This window comes from Chrysemys picta, chromosome 4, assembly GCF_011386835.1.
Source record: "Chrysemys picta bellii isolate R12L10 chromosome 4, ASM1138683v2, whole genome shotgun sequence".
Classification (NCBI taxonomy): Eukaryota; Metazoa; Chordata; order Testudines; family Emydidae; genus Chrysemys; species Chrysemys picta.
In genome coordinates this window covers 114,355,484-114,372,843 of record NC_088794.1, presented here as the reverse complement: position 1 = coordinate 114,372,843, position 17,360 = coordinate 114,355,484, and the positions used below count along the sequence as shown (strand labels likewise).

Here is a 17,360-nt window from a genome sequence, read left to right as displayed (position 1 = left end):
ACTCCTATGAAGCATGGGGTACTCTAAACTCCTGTCACACAATCATGAGGAGCTCCCAGGCAGCACTGGGGGATGGAACACATGTAGCTGAATGGGAGGCAGTGTACACTGGCTCGACCAGGCAAGGTGTTAGGCTGGTTAAGCTAAACACCTGAAAAGTTTGGGAATCACTGGCTTAAAGCACCTTTATACATGGAACTCTAATTTAATGGTGGAGTAATTTACATGCATGCCGCTCTGCCCGCTTGATAAAGTGACCAGAAGCAATAGGCAACTGAGAACTGGGGGTGGGGAGACTGAGAAGGACATGAAGGGAGGAGGTTGGGGATTAGCAGCAAGGTGATCCGCAAAGGGTTAAAAAAATTGACAAGCCCACACACTCTCTCTCTCTCCCCTACCTATGCAGCAACTCAGTTTCTGGTGTTTTGCTTAGTAATTTTTTTTTCTTTTCACAGAGTTTGTGAAAGCGTGTTTGTGTTTTCTTCCTCTTTTTTACACTATTAGTTTTATGTGAATTCAGTACTGGTGAAAGAAGCTGTATTGACAGCTCGGAAGGCTGTCAGAATCCTCTGTTTATTCCTAGGGTGAATACAGCTTCCCATACACACCACCCCCTGCTAATGTGACTCACTCCAAGCCTGGAATGAAATGGATCCTCCTGGGGGTGTAAGGAGTTCAGTTTCTGGAATCCATTGTCTTTGGCTTTTCTGCTGAGTGCCAGTATGGGGGGCAATTATTGGCACTTCTCCTGGTGGTTTATGTGAAGTAGACAGCTGTCCTGCTGGGAACTAGACTCAGACCCCGCATCTTTAATTATTTTGATGACGTTTCCCTATCACCGGCTCTGCAATCTTGAAGACACTTTCCCATTTTTGCAGGTGCAAAATCTTGCCAGCCAAATGCTGAAAAACCAAATCTGTCATTGTCTTTGTGTGATACGCCTTTAGGAGTGCTTGGTAACTTCCAGGGTTTCTGAACATAAGGAGTGTGTTTCACCTCAAGTCTGTGATGGCTCTTGTGTGAGATGGGACACTGTCACTTTGCTTTCTTCTTAGTGTGCTGCTTTGAGCAACAGAATTAGGTAACTCCAGGGGCTTGGAATGGCACTCAGTGTTACAGGTACAGACTTGATACCAACTCACAATTGCCACAATCAGATTGATGTTTGATGGCCTATGATAATTATGCTGATGATCTCGATCTGGGGTCTTCCAGCTGGAACAACTTGGTCAGGTCACGGAATCTGTGCTCTGGGTACAGCAGAGGGAAAGCTGTGTCCAGATTCAGTACTGTGATTGTGCTGTGGCTCTGTGGCCTCTTCAGTGAAAACAAGGGTTTGCCGGCCATTGCAGCTGCCTGGCTCCAGCATTGGGCTTTGATCGTAGTCACTTATGGCTATAGGATAGTCTAAAAGGCAGGGCACAAGCATGCCAAAAAAGATGCGCACAGTCAATTGCCATTATCAGGTTCCATGGAGCTTCCAGGAGAGATTGTGGAAAACCTCGAGCAAAGGCTTCCCTGTTAAGGAAATGGACTAGACAGGGTTCCTATCTTGTCCTAAGTGCATCGGCACTTTCTCTGATGTGGCCAGCCCTGCAGTTAGGGGAAGAGTTCTGTCCATTTATGACTAGGAGTACTGACTTGAGTAATAGAGAATGGATGTATGTTGTGGGGCACGAGAGTCATTATTTCCCCCCACAAGGATGGGATAAAGTCCTGACAGTTATCTGAAGCACAACCTGGCATTTCACACATAAAATATTTGGCTCGGAGCTGTGTATAGTGGCCAAACATGGATAATGACCGGAAAGAAGTAGTAAAGGGATGTCATCAATGTTAAATACACCAGCAGACCTCCGTGCTGGCATGCCTTCATCTCTGGGAATGGCCAGGCCACTCATGGTTCTGCCCACGTATAGACTTTGCAGGCCCTAACATGGGAAAAATGGTTCTAATCATAGTGGATGCACATTTTAAATGGTTAGAAATCCATGTGATGACCTTGGTGACCTCCACTGCTACTTGTGAAAAGCTCCGATGTCATACCAGGAGTACTTGTCACAGACAATGGACCACATTTTACAAGCATGAGATTTAAAGACTTTCTGATCAAGAATGGGATTGAACATATTAAAACATCCCCATATCATCCAGTGGCCTTGCAGAGACAGCTGTAAGGACTTTTAAAGTGGGGTTGGAGAAGAAGATTAATGGGAGCTTGGGAACAAAGCTGGCTCTATTTCCTCTGAAATACAGAACCATTCCTCCAACTACAGGGAGCGTGAACCTGGCCCAGCTGTTGATGGATGGAAGATAATTGGGACTTCATCCATCCTACCACGGAAGGGGGAGTGTTGATGAAGCAAATGTTTAAAAAACCCATGACTGTCATGCTAAAGACAGAGAGCTAGGCACAAAGAACCTGCTCTATACCAAAAGTTTCAATGCTCGCCAGCCAACATGGATTCTGGATACTATCCCAGGGCAAGTTGAACCCTGGTTGTTTAAAATCAGTTTAAATGATGGGCAAGTCATAAAATGACATCAGGATCATGTCTGCTTGCAGAGTGATGTGTAAGCACCAGAGCCTTTGCCCTTGGGTGATGACCATCTGGAGGGACTGAGGCCAGGAAAGGATGCAGTTTTATCAGGAATGCCTGAGACGGGGTATTGACAGAATTGCTGGACCAGGGGACTGAGGAAAGGGGGTCTCTGCTCCTGGGGGAGACTCAGGCTGCTGCATGCTGGTGCTACCTTCTGAGAGAGAGAGAGAAGAGCCCCTGGCTATTTAAAAGATTTACATCCAGGATGTAAATTAAGAGGAGAGGAATCTAGTAAAATGGTCATCAAGGGGTTAACTGGGTTACTTAGATTATTATGGGTTGGAGCTATGCTCCACCCCTCTCTTACTTCTGATAACTGGTGTGTGTTCCCCCACTCTGTTAGGTAGCTGAATAGAGCAGCCTGTTCCCCACCTGCAGTACTGTAAGTAAGTGTGTTCCTTGTGCACTTTTTAAAAATGGTTGTTTCTTTACTTGTTTGTGAGACATCTAGCATGCTTGTAGATGCTCAAAAAATAATTATAGGCAGAGCTGGTAGAGCCACCTCTGTTTAAGATTACCAGACACTTCCAGTTTAAGACCTTGTTTTCAGTTGCTTATAACTTTGCTAAACTTAAACTGTTCAGGTTGAAATTTTCCATGCCAGGTGTCTGCCTTTGGCTGAAATTTTCTATAAAGTTTCAGCTAAAATAGTTAAGCTGTTTCTGAGAATGAGATCACCGAAAAACACATTTATTTGCCGGTGTTAAAAAAAAATTCTTACAATGTTTTTGTTGAGAAGCTCTAGTACCTCCATGCATTCCAGCAGGGATTTGAAATTGGCAGTCCAGGACATCCCTTTGAAAATTCACCCAAATTTGGCCAAGTTTTAAGCCTCTGAAAAAAACTATTTGCATGTGCCCAATAGCAGCTGGTTAGAGTTTGGATAGCTAAGTTCTCTGAAGAGCCTGTGTGCATTGAGAATGCTTCAGCCTCCTACAGTACCTGCCTGCTGACTGCACTGCACATGTCTTCCTCACAGTGACTGAGTATGCTCCACCATAGGCCTGCAGGCGCTAAGTAGGACTTTCTACCACTTAATCTCACAGGGCTATTGTGAAGATAAATCCATTAATGTTTGTGAAGTGTTCAGACATTATGGTAGAAACACCCAGGAGGAAATGAATACTTTTTATATTCAGTGCAGGCTTTGGATTGTGTGCATTTTAAATGAGGCCTGGGCTGCACATTGAATGAGGAGGGTAAAAAGAAATGTTGAATCACTACCCATTCACTGAGTGAAACAGGGGTCCTAGGGAGAAATAGTTTGTGATTATGCAATTTAAAGACTGGTTGCATGGGCAACCTTAATTCTGGCATTTCCTAACTCTTATGAGTTTGCAATTTTAATGCTCTTTTAGTGTTGTTGTTTTCTTAAAGAAATTCCATGGTGTTTAGTTACAATTAAATGTTGCCCAATGGTCTTAAACAAGTGAGGGTTTTTTTCTGTTTTTTATTCCTGAGCCAAGTTACAAGGAAAGAAACAACAGGGTATTGCATAAACATAGGGTCAAACAGAAAAAGCCAAGACTGGGCTATGATCCAGTAGCTACAAGACTGGGCGTGGGCCTCTGCCTCTTGAAGGACCCCTAGATTCCAGTAGTTGCTCTAGAATGTCTTTGGTGCCTGATTGGCCCTTCAGTCCCCAGCCTGGCTTCATTATGGTACACTTGTGGGAGATCTGCACAAAGAGTTAACCCTTTGCTTATTGGCATGTAGTTAGGGATCTGCATCCTATTGCATCTGTTTCTTTATATCTGTCAAGTTGCTCTCTCCGAGACCATCCACATTTCCCTTGTAGTCTTCCTCTTTCTAGAATGTGCTTAGAATTCGATAGAGTCCTTCAAAATGTCTTTGCAAATCTAATTACTGTAATTTTCAAGATACTTGCATTTTAAGCCTCATTTTCAGTCTGTTTTAGCCTCTCTTCCTCATCCTCCTTGATCCCACAGTGATGATAAACTTGGCAACAGTCTGTGCACATAATAAACTTGGGAGAATTCTATTCATGTTTGTTATACTGTGCCCATCACTGTGGAATCTGAGGACGGTCTCAGTGGCAGATCAGGGAAGAAGAGAGACAGTCTGGGAAACAGGTGGCACATGCAGTTTTAACAGTGTGTTAATTCCTTTATCTCGGGGCACCTGACAACTACTAATACGTGGTCACAACTGAAATGAGTTTGGTTGTCTTACACTAGTCCCTTGGGGATGTTTTTACACCACACAAGCATTGCATAACTTGACATGACTGCATCTGTGATCAGAAGAGGATCAGGACTGGAACAGTAGCAGGTGCTGTACACCAGGTACAGTGGCAAAGTTGCATGTGGGAATCTTGCATAACGCACATCCATGCTATGCCTGGCATTAACCAAACACTATCAGCACTTCACTTTCATCAGCACCAAATTCACTGTGTTTTTTCAAATTAATGAAGCAGGGATGCTTTTATTCCAACATAGATATTGGACTGAATAGCTGGGAATACGCAAAACTACTGACAAGGTCAGTTGCATTTTGTGTAAGTGATGAACCCCTCTATCAATTCGTTCATCCCTCAGTTCAGTGGCAGACATCGCTCATTGCTTCTGTTTCTCAAGGTATCCATCTGAGCAGAGCTTTGGTTAGATGGCACCAGTAGGTGAATTTAATGATCTCATATAGATTCAGAGACCTTGGGTAATATTATTTGTCATTATACAGGTACCCCTTTGCTAAGAGCTAGCAGAATTTGGAGCCTTGTGAGTCAGTTTCCTATATGGAGAAAAGTTGGTAAGATGGAGTCAGGTATTTCCACAGTATAATTTGTTTATTTACCAGATGCGCACATTCCCAGTTCTTTGAATTGGGGTGATAACAAATGACAATGGAGGCCTCTCCCTCTAGCCCAGAGGTTCTGAACCAGGGTATGTGTACATCTGGGGGTACACAGAGGTCTTCCGGGGGTACGTCAACTCATGTAGATATTTGTCTAGTTTTACAACAAGCTACATAAAAAGCACTAGATAAGTCAATAGAAACTAAAATTTCATACAATGACTTGTTTATACTATATTATACGGTAACATAATGTGCATATATGCACTGTATTAGACATGTGTTTTATGTCATTTACTGATGCATGCAAGCACGTTAATGAAGCTGAAGTTGTAGTTTAAGTGAGGTGAAACTTGGAGTATGCAAGACAGATCAGACTCCTGAAAGGAGTCTAGTAGTCTGGAAAGGTTGACTACCACTGCTCTAGCAGAAAACTCAGTTAAGGCACCTCTGCCCTGTCTTCAGAAGCAGCTTGTACTCTGTATCACACAGGTCTCTCTCTGGTTAACTTGCTCTCTGTTCCTCTTCCTACTGCCTGGGCTGTACCTAAAATGTAGGTCAACCTAACGCTATTGGTTAGGGGTATGAAAAATTCACATCCTTGAGAGATGGAGTTAAGTTGACCTAAGCCCCGCTATACCCACAGCTAGGTTGATGGAAGCATTCTTCCGTCAATCTAACTACCACCTCTGCTACCGCGATTGAAAGCCCCCTTCCATCACAGTGCGTGGTGTCTGTGCTACTGCAGTATAGCTGTGTCTGTTCCGCTTGTAGTGTAGCCATACCCTGACTCAGCTCCTGCCTTTCAACCTGTGAAAGCCCTAGTAAAATGCTGCTCAATGGGACTATGGCTTAGAGAGGCGAGCTTGGGCATCTGTCCTCTTTTTGTGCAGATGTTTTGTGACATAAAGGAACCTCAGAGTTTCAACTGGCAGACAAAAAAGAGTGCTTTAATCTGTACAATACCCTTAATGACTATCTGGGGACAGTTACTGCATGGCATCTTTAACTTGTCCTGTAGAATTTCATCCTAGTTACTTATACATCAATGACTCCTAACATGCAGCCATTGGCACCGTTCTGTATAATAATATTATTAGGAGGAGACATACCTGCTACTTCAATTGTATGCAAGAGCTGCCACCTTGGGGTATGATCTTGTCATCTTGCTAAGCAGAATCTGGCCTGGTCAATACTTGGATAGGAGACCTTCAAGAAATAGGTTACGGCAGGAAGTCCTATTGGTGGTTTACTGTGGCATTTTCTCAGCCCTAGGAGACACTGAGCTGCTGGAGATGCTGCCTTTGGGGTGATGCACAAAACTGAGGCCCTGAATGCTTGCATATTTTTATAACTGCGCCCCTGGCTGTCTCCTATGTGTATTTTAAAGAGCTCATGTGTTTTGTTTGGGCAATACTGAATACCATGATGAAGTGCAAGTAACTCAATGGGATTTATATGAGCTTATGAAGCGGAGAATAAACCCCATAGTTTGCACAGTAAATCAATTTGTAAAGCGCTTTGGGATCTTTCTGGATGAAAGGCTCTATATAAACGTAAGTCATGACCATTCATCATTATTGAATATGAAATAGAGATATACACTCTATCAAGCAGCAGCAATAGGCTGAGGCTCATGATTGCTCACAAGGCCCAATCAATCATCAGATCACGAAATAAAGCAGCTAGAATAAAAAAGAAAGAGAACCCACAGCAAACCATTCCAAGCAATGCCATTAATGGGTGTCCAATAGAAATAGTGATCTTAGAACTGGGGAGCATGGGCTTTTCCTGAGCTGCAAAGTCCAAGAGGGCTGCACAGTGGGGGAGACAGGAGTTAAAGTACAGATCCCTCCCAGGTGGTATACCAGCCATATACACATCTAGTAGGGGCTTGCTAAGAAGACTATGTATATTTGTTTCAGAATTACCTTTTATTCCATCTGGTTTGGTTTTCTGCTGAACTTTTCAGGCTATAAATCTGGGGATTGAGCTGTACCTTCTGCAAGTAATTAAGACACCCTTCCAATTATCACATCACGATGCAGCCACAGGCCAAATGTGCCCTGCCAGTCCCCGCCTTGGTCACTCTTATCTTTAGCATGCAGGTGTGACCTATATAAACTACAGCCCCCAAAATGCTGTTCTCCATCTTGATCCAACCTGGAGGAGGCTTGGCTCAAGTAGAGAATGGGACGCTGAGACCTGTAGTCTCTTTTGGCTGTTAACCCTTATAGAAGATGAGGACTGCTGCAATCTGTTCCATTTTATGCCAGTTAGGAAGGATGAAGCATGGGAAGCTCCTGTACTCTGTGCTATGAGATCCAGTGTCGGCCAAAGGCTATCTGTGGACTAGAACAAAAAGTCCTCTGTCTTGTGAGGGAAGGCAAAGTCTAGTATGATTTTTGACTGTGCTGAGAATGCTTTTGTCTCTCAAGCTTTTGAGGTGTTATGAAATATAATATTCTGCTCTCTCTTTTGTTTGTTCACTATTATAGAAGAGAGATTGAAAATTAATAAAATATAAGGGGGGAATGGCATAAGATAGTAGGCAAGTAAAAGTACAATCTCGTTAAACATAACACATGGAGCCACAGCTCAGGAAAGGAATGGCAGGTAACTTCCTGTCTGCTCTTCACGCTGGCCATTCAGTTTCTTAGTGGAGGAATCATAGAATATCAGGGTTGGAAGGGACCTCAGGAGGTCATCTAGTCCAGCTCCCTGCTCAAAGCAGGACCAATCCCCAACTAAATCATTCCAGGCAGGGCTTTGTCAAGCCTGACCTTAAAAACCTCTAAGGAAGGAGATTCCACCACCTCCCTAGGTAACCCATTCCAGTGCTTCATCACCCTCCTAGTGAAAAAGTGTTTCCTAATATCCAACCTAGACTCCCCCACTGCAACTTGAGACCATTGCTCCTTGTTCTTCATTTGGTACCACTGAGAACAGTCTAGATCCATCCTCTTTGGACTGCTGGCCAGATATGGTCTGCACTTTCTATGTCTCAGCCATCTTCATCGTTAATACAGAAGTGCAGCCCACAGATGCTACAGGTCTTAGTGTGTCCCAGTAAGCTAAGTGGGCTGGGACTGAGCTATCTCAGACACTGCTTCTATGATCAAGACATTGCAAGGCTTTTGCAATTCAGTTTTGAATGGGAAGGCTAAGGACTTGTAAGACTGTGAGATGGAGAGTTAGCAGCAGCCAGTCCATGGCTGTGGAAATCCTGTGCACGAGAGTTCAGGATGAAGTGTGGTTGCCTTCAGGACAGAATGCAAGACCCACCTTTTACCAACACTTCCTCATAACATTGACAATCATTACGTGGGGGGAAGAAAATCTATCACTCTGCCTGTTGTCAGAATGGAGTAAAGAATAAAATTAGAAGGATCAGATCATTAAAGACCTCCTGAGTCCTAGGCACCATGCTCAATCCTGGGACAGCAGAGAAGAAAAAACTCAGGGTTAGTTGTAGATCTCTTGTATTTTATAATTTAGTAAGATGCTCAGTCACTAAATGGTGGGCCTGGTATAAATGCCTGGGTGGATAGCATACCATTCTTCAAGTGATCTGTCTTCAGATCAAGCCGGAGCATAGCCTACATTGGCCTGCCGATTCCATAGTCTACTTCTCACTGTTAAAGACGAGAGTGCCTGCAGTTTATTCAATTTTATGCCAGATGGAATGCAGCCCTTCGTCTCCCCTTCTTTTGAGGGATCTTCTACAGGCCAGCAGACAGATGCTTACAAACTCTTCTCAGGTTGTAGCTTAGGTACTGTCACAGGGTGAGTAGTATATACCGAACAGGGTATTAATTAATCTCTGGGGGGATGCTGTTAAGTGTAGTTGCAAAAATCACCAGTTTTACTTCTCATTCCAGCAGGTGCCAGAGAGCCTACAGTAAAGACAGCAGCTGATACCAGGGATGGAGGACCAGATAGATCCTTAGCTCATCTTCATTTCTTTTCTTCTCAGGGTTTGATTACTATATTATCAGAGCATCTAGGAACCCTAGTCCTGGATGAGGACCCCATTGTGCTAGGCACTGTATGAGCACAGAACAAAGAGACAATCCTGGCCCCCAGAGGCTTTGATGCACTCTACTTCCTTCACGTCAGGGATTTCTTGCAGTCAGGGTCTCATAGTCATTCACATTTGATAGTCATCCAGCTCGTTCTGGAGTTGGGGTTGGGGTCTGTTGTGGTATCAGAAGTTCAAATAAACATTCACACTTATAGCAGCTAATCCAAACTTTGAATCCTTTCAGATTCTTCATCACAGATTTCTCTGGCACATCTCTAATCCATCCACATTTAACACATAAACACATTTAACATAGCTTAACTTTTATTTCCTAGGTCCAGAATTCATATCTTTCTGCGGCAACATTGTAATTACATTGTTATTTCCAGCAACAATCGATAGCCTCTCAGTCGGGATTTAATCGCTTTGTGATTAATTGATTAGTTAATGTAGCTAATTTTATAGCTTCTTGATTAATTGATTAATTAGTGAATGTTTGTACAGCGCATTGAAAATGTAAAGTGCTGTATAAGTGCTAAGCATTATTATTAATTATTAATATTATTATTTATGATTCTGTCTCAGTTGGCCAAATCCTAGTGAATAATTAGTTCAGGCTGTGCGTTTTAATGCTGGACTTGGTTTAGAATTCAACAGATAGCAAAGCATTTGGTGTTCAGGACTTTGTTCACACTAGTTGACGCTAGTTCAGATCTTTCTTTTCTTTCTTTTACCTTCATGCAGGTGTAATATCTTTGGGGAAAAATAAATGGGACAATATTAGCCATTTAAATGATCAACTAAGTAAAATATCTGTCCTGTTATCTAAGGCCTGTGTATATTGAATGTGCTTGTGTTGTATTTTTGTCTCTTTAGATTGCAAGCTCCTAAGGACAGGGACTGTATCTTTCTAGAAGGTTGTACAGTTGCAAGCCTGTTTTGGAACTTAACATTAATGTTGTGTTTGTGTAACTATCGGAAATGTCGCATGATGAACCTCCAGTCTCTGTGGACGTTAATGCCACTCTTCAGCCAGCTTTACACTCTACACTGTTTCTTCCTTTTTAAATTAGGGATGATACTGACTGACCTCATAGAGGGGTAATGAGGCTTTCATCACTGAGTGTAAAACACAACAGAAGTGCTGAGGCCTTGTCTTTGAGACAATTGCATTGGCTTAATTGATGGTATGATTTTTAAACCAGTTTAGTCAAACTGGTGGTAATCCTTCTGCAGACATTCTTAATTCAAATTAAGAATGGCTTATTTCAGTTTAGTTTAAGTGGTTTACACTGAAATAAGAGTATCTGTCGAGGGGTTTGCACAGGCTTAATTTAAATCCGTTTCAAAACCTATGTAGAATTTTCTCTTGTAGACAATGCCTGCGTATTATTGCCAAGCTTTTCTTGATCAAGATACAATGTGGATGCAGCCGTTTCATCAGCAACCACATGGTTTATCAGGAAGTTATTAATAGAGTGGTCTTCAATGCAGTGTTGTATTCATGAGTCTGCAGACTACTAGCTTCATTTCTTGTGTTGCTGCACTGAGATTTGCCTAGCAGCAGCCACAGAGTAAAATTAAGAAGACTGGTCAGTTTTGCACTACTGTTCAGAATCTGAGGTCAGTTATTACATTGCATTAGTTTTATTGCATTTGTTTGCTCTTGGACTTTGGTGAATTGTTAACCCTACTGACGCTGGAGAAGGTGAGAAAAGAAGAAGAGTGCAGTGGGGGTGTAGAGTTAGCTGGGCTCATCATACTTGCATGGTCAGATTCTTTAGCAAGGAACTGACCTGCTCTTTTGAGTTCAGTCAGAGTAGGTGGAGTTCGTGGTCTTGCCAATAAAGAAGAAAGTTGTATTTGTTTGAGGGCTCTTACACAAGGTTGGGTGATCCCAGAAATGAGGGGTTCAGGGTAGGGGAGGGGGCTCCGGGCTGGGGCAGGGTGTTGGGGTGCAGGGGGCATGAGGGCTCTGGCAGGGGGTACAGGCACTGGGGATGAGGGGTTTGGGGTGCAGGAAGGGGCTCCAGGCTGGGGCCAATGGTTCGGCATGTGGGAGGAGGCTCAGGGCTGGGGCAGGGGGTTGTGGCGCGGGAGGGGATGTAGGCAGACTCCAGCTGGGGGTGTGGGCTCTGAGATGGGGCCAGGGATGAGGGGTTTGGGGTGCAGGAGGGGGCGCAAGGCTGAGACAGGGGGTTGGGGTGAAGGAGGGGATGTGGGCTCCAGGAGGGAGCTTGGGTGCAGCTGGGGAAGGGGGTTGGGGTGCGGGCTCCATGAGGGAGTTAGGGTGCAGAAGGGGGTTCTGACCTGTGTCAGGGGGTTGGGGTGTGGAAGAGTGTTCAGGATATGGGCTCCGGCCGGGCAGCGCTTACCTCAGGCGGCTCCTGATCGGCGGCATAGCAGGACCAAGGCTGGCTCCCTGCCTGCCCTGGCTCCATGCAGCTTCCGGAAGTAGCGGCATGTCCCTGTGGCCCCTAGGCGGAGGCACAGCCAGGTGGTTCCTGGCCACGGGGAGCTGCGTGGAGCTCCCGTGGCTGCCCGTGCTCCGAGGAGCCGCACATGCTGGCTGCTTCTGGGAGCCGCGCAGAGCCAGGGCAGGCAGGGAGCCAGGCTTAGTCCCGGTGTGATGCCGACCGGACTTGTAGTGGCCTGGTCAGCTGCCAGGGTCCTTTTTGCGACTAGGCAACCCTAGTGCAACCCTCTAGTTTGGACACTTCTATTTCAGTTTACAAGAGTGCCTTACATTAATTTAGCTTACATCGATTCCTTACCAGTTTAGGCTAAATTGATATTCCAAGATTTAAAAAAATAAGACATTAAGATGGTGATAAGGTTGAGGGTATACATCAGAAGCTTAAGGTGTTTTTTTTGTTTTTTTGTTTTTTAAAGGGGTATATCAGTTATCCCTAAATCAAGCAGTATAAAAACAGGATATTCAGATTTAAGGTTACATTTAAAAGAAATCCAAACGTTATGGTATGGAAGTGCACACTTAAGGCACCCAGGCAACCATAACTCTGCCCTGTAGTGATTATACAACAACTATATGATCGTAATAAAGGCATTTTAGTTTCTGTGGGCCCAGATTAAATTAAAGTGTTTTTAAAAGTCATTCTTTCCCTCCCACCGCCACCATATTTTTTTCTTCTCATGGTGTTACTACAGGGCAGAGTTAATGTTGTGTCTGCAATTCCTTGTGGTGCTGTTGTTTTTTAATTAAAATTTTCATATGTGAACACTAAGCAAAAGAAACGATGAATGCTACCATGTGGCATTTCTAATGAGATGAAGATATGTAGGATCAACCTTAAATTATGTTTAAAAATTTAACTATTAAGGGCAGACTCACTGTTACACCAGAGCAGCACAAAGCAGCCAGAATGCACCAACCAGTTAAGATGAGATTCCAATTGCTTTGCATTGCCAGAGCAGTGCAAAGCCGTCAAAATGAACTGGTGAATCTAGCCCAGGGGTCGGCAACCTTTCAGGAGTGGTGTGTCGAGTCTTCATTTATTCACTCTAATTTAAGGTTTCGCATGCCAGTAATACATTTTAAGGTTTTTAGAAGGTCTCTTTCTATAAGTCTTTAATATATAACTAAACAATTGTTGTATGTAAAATAAATAAGGTTTTTTAAACTGGCCGTGGGGAAGTTCAGGCTTGAAATTAGACGAAGGTTTCTGACCGTCAGAGGGGTGAAATATTGGAATGGCCTTCCGAGGGAAACGGTGGGGGCGAGGGACCTGTCTGGTTTTAAGATTAAGTTAGATAAGTTTATGGAGGGAATGGTTTAATGGTAAAACATAGTAGTAAAGAAAACCAAGCAATGGTAGGTAAATAGCATAATGGCTAACAGGGATCAGGATGGAGACTCTTGCCTATATGCTCGGGGTCTTACTGATCGCCATATTTGGGGTCGGGAAGGAATTTTCCTCCAGGGCAGATTGGCTGAGCCTCTGGAGGTTTTTCGCCTTCCTCCGCAGCATGGGGCAGGGATCTCTAGCAGGAGGGTCTCTGCCGATTGAAGTCACTAGTAACAGGATTGGGGACTTCAGCAGCAGAGTCCAGGGAAGGGGTAGGGACGGTTTTGTGGCCTGCAGCATGCAGGGGGTCAGACCAGATGATCATAATGGTCCCTTCTGACCTTAAAGTCTATGAGTCTATGAGTCTATGAGTAAATGTTTAAGAAGCTTCATTTAAAATTAAATTAAAATGCAGAGCCCTCCCCCAGACCGGTGGCCAGGACCCTGGCAGTGTGAGTGCCACTGAAAATCAGCTCGCATGCTGCCTTTGGCATATGGGCCATAGGTTGCCTACCCCTAATCTAGCCCATAATTTGCAGTTGATTTATTGGGTTAGAGCAAGGGTAGACAAAAAAAAAAAAAGAATTGACGAGGTCCACATTTCTTGGTTAATAAATGGTCCAAGTCCAGACTCCAAAGAACATAATTAAAAAAAACATCAGTGATGATGATGATGATGATAATAAGCAAATAAAAAGATTTCGGGGTCCATTCGAAAGTGTCTGGTGGTCTGGATCTGGCCCGTGATCTGCCTGTTGACTGCCCTTGGGTTAGAGAGTGGGGCTATGTGAGAGGAACCCAGTCCTGAGTTCCAATGTGTCTGCACTTCCACGGTTCCCTGGCACTTATGCCTCAGTGCACAGTGAATGGCTGAGTTACCTCTGATGGCATAGTGACCCTAGTTTAAAACTGACCTGTCTGTAACCTATGTAATAACAATTGGATATAGGATTTGTTAATAACTTGATGTAATTACAACTTATTTTCTTCAAATATGGATTGTGCACAAGATTTCAATGAAATTTAGTCAAAGGGAATGTTTGAAGAGTCTGTTCTGTTACTGAAATAATTCTGGACAACCCTTCCCTTCCCAAAAATGCAGTACCAATGCGAAATTTCCTAAAGAACTCATTCTAAGTTAACTTTAACTCATTAAGTAAAAACTGTACTTTTTGGTTTTTCATATGTAACAGAAGTTGAATCCCTGCTTTAAGGGCAAAATGAAACTCCACCTTATTTATGGAGGCACTGGTTGTTTGACTCCATAATTAATAAGGCACTTAAACCGAAATGAGTTTCCCTCCCAAGGGTTTGCATTAATTTAACTAAACCAGTTTCTAAACCACTTTAGTTAATTAGGTACACTTTTCCTGTGTAGACAAGGCCTTAGAGACAGGAGAGTTAATACTAGAGCTAGTTGGGATAAAGTTTTCAAGAAATTTTGTTCCCATGTTTTAACCAACTGTAGTGAATTGTCATTGACTTGTAGTACCTACAACTGCCTTTCCTATTTTTATCAGGCACTTGCCGCCTGTAGCTTTACAAGTGAGGTTGCAGGCCCATTGTTGTATGCTGCATTATTTTTGTTTGCTTTCTAGGTTCGTATCCTCTAGGGCAGCTTTCCCTCAAGTGTGGAGCGCACCCCTATGCAGGGGATGAGAAGTGATGGGTGCGTAGGGTATGGCCTTTAACAACAAATGCTGTGGTTGTAGGGGGGCTATATCAATTTAATTTTCCTGCAGGAAGCTCAGCTCCCAAAAGTTTATGAAATATGGCTGTAGGCAGCAGCTGTGTACAAGAAAATCAGTCAGAGAGAGGCTAAGGCAGCAAACAGACTTCACTGGTGAGATGCACAATTTCTTAAAAGAATTGCACCACAACTGACAAAAAGCATTTATTCAGCATTAACCCCTTCTGTACAGTGAGCTAAGCAGCACTTATAAGGCTATCTGTAATATTGCCATCTGGCTATTCCCAAATCCTACAATGCAGCCCAAAACTGTCACCATTTTTTTACAGGAGGCATGGCCCATTGAGAGTAGAGGTCTTAGCAAGCATAGAGGAAGGTCATTTGGATTGAGGTGAATTGCCAGCTGGAATTTGTAGTCTCTAGCAGTTGTACCACCATATTGAAAAGGAGGGTGCCTGAGATCCGCTCCATTAATGCAAATTAAGGCCTGTGTGCAGGCTTCTGGCAAGTTGCTGATTAGGCTCCCGGTTAGGCAAAGTTTGACTGACCCTGAGCTGTTGAGTCACTGAAGCTGCCACTGCCTCTGCTGCTTTTCCTTTTTCCCAGCTCGTGCTTAACACTTGAGATGGTGCTTGCCCTTTATCTTCTTCCCTTTGTCGGGATGGAGGACCTGTGCTGTGCGTGAGCATCTCTGTGTGTGCGCGTGTGTCTGGCTGCCTGTCATTACAGCACTAATGGAAATACTGCACGGATCACAACTCTCAATTAGCTCCTTGGGAGATTGCTGTGACAGCCAGTTACTGAACAGCAAGGCCTGAAGGAATGAATTAATTTGTAGTACACGGCAGTTAGAGTCACAGTGTTAGCGATGGAATGAGACAGCAATAGACCCTGATTAGGCTCAGGCTGTGCGTTGCAAAGGAATGATACCTGCAGGATGGCCTTTCCTTCTCCCTACTGCAACCCCCCAGGACTGGGGATGGTCTCAGGCCATAGATGAGATGAGTGTGGTGATCTCAATTTAGCTCTTGGAGGCACAGCCTGCCTGAGGCTATCTGGCAACCAGCAATGGACTTTCATTTAGCACAGACAAGGGCATGCTGCACTCCAGCTGGCTTGGAGCCAGGCCAAAGCCACTAAGTGAGTAGTGTTCAGGGAGGGTAACACTATCTTTCTTTCTGTCTTCAAACAAGATCTCTCTTCCTTATTAGTTTAGATAAGTGTAGATCAGAGAGTGTACCCTGGGGCTGCTGCTCCCAGAGATGCCAGTGTCTTGGCTTCCCTGTGCAGCATAGGATCTCACTATGATATGGGGAGAGGCAGGGGTGCAAAATCTACGCAGCGCACACCAGCAGGCAGGGAAGCTTGGAAGTGCATTCACAGAACATGTAGGAATCGTCACACCTGAATAAACAGCCTGAAGTTTCCAGAGCCGCTGCCTGGAGACAGTCATGCATCCTTTATTACCCTGAAGTTTCATAGTACCCAGCCCACTACCACATTATTGCCCATAAGCCTCTGTAGCTGCTGCTGTCCAAAGGCAGCATGACATTCTCTCTGACCCTGAAATCTCCAGGTCTGCTCCCCAGAAGACTTGCATCGTCTTACTCTGAAATCCCTGGGGTTGCCGCCCAGACCTAGCCTTTCATTTTCAGTTGTATATGATTTCGTTTTTAGCGCTATATAGGGGTGCAGATTTATAAACTGTTTTTTAAGTATACAGAATTAGATTTGTTAGGGCGGGTGTCATCTTTTCTACCCCCTCGAGGGAGCATCAGTCAACTGGAGAAAAGAACTATGAAATTGATGAGGTGCTGGGAAATTGTGACGATTTGAAAGGGGCAGGCCCTGGGCTCCAGAAGTGCGTGATCTGCAAGCTGGGTACAGGAGCACGGTTGAAGCATCAGGGGAAGATTAGGGCCTATGTGATTTGCACTGGAACAGCCCTTGCTAAAGACAGGACGCAGGAAGGGATTTTTTCCTTTGGAGAGTTTTGTTTTTTAATGAATATTGTGCTGGTGAACAGTACAGTGAGGCAGCCCTGTTGTTGATACTGATGTGTATTCCAGTAGCACCAAGAATGTGCTGGGTGCTGTACAGAAATATATGAAGAGACAGTCCCTGTCCCATATTGCTTACATTTTAAAAAGACAAACACGTGAAGGGTAAGGAAAAGAGAAATAACTTGCCAGCAATACAAGCGCTACAGGCTGTTGCCCACTGTTTCTCCACAGCACAGGGCTAGCTCAAGCGGCACCAGCAGAAGCTTCCTCCACTTACTTGGAGTGTGAGCTCTTTCGGGACAGTAACCATCTTTTTGTGCTGTGTTTGTTCAGTGCCTAGCACAATGGGCTCTTGATCCAAGACTACGGCGCCTAGGCGATACAAATAACTACCCTGCCAATGCCTTCACTCCTGAC

At 44.2% G+C, this 17,360-nt stretch overlaps 1 long non-coding RNA gene across 3 annotated transcripts in view; it reads left to right on the top strand.

Moving 5' to 3' along the window:
- LOC112059059 (uncharacterized) overlaps positions 1-17,360 on the top strand; it is a 112,955-nt gene that overhangs the window by 18,717 nt on the left and 76,878 nt on the right. Inside the window, exon 1 of one of the 3 annotated variants that reach the window (XR_010601125.1) lies at positions 2,906-2,985. The exons of 1 other annotated variant lie outside the window; for it this stretch is intronic. This is a non-coding gene — a long non-coding RNA (uncharacterized LOC112059059). Of the gene's footprint in view, positions 1-2,905; positions 2,990-17,360 lie in introns of those variants that run through there. One more of the 3 variants, XR_010601126.1, reaches the window with a different exon arrangement.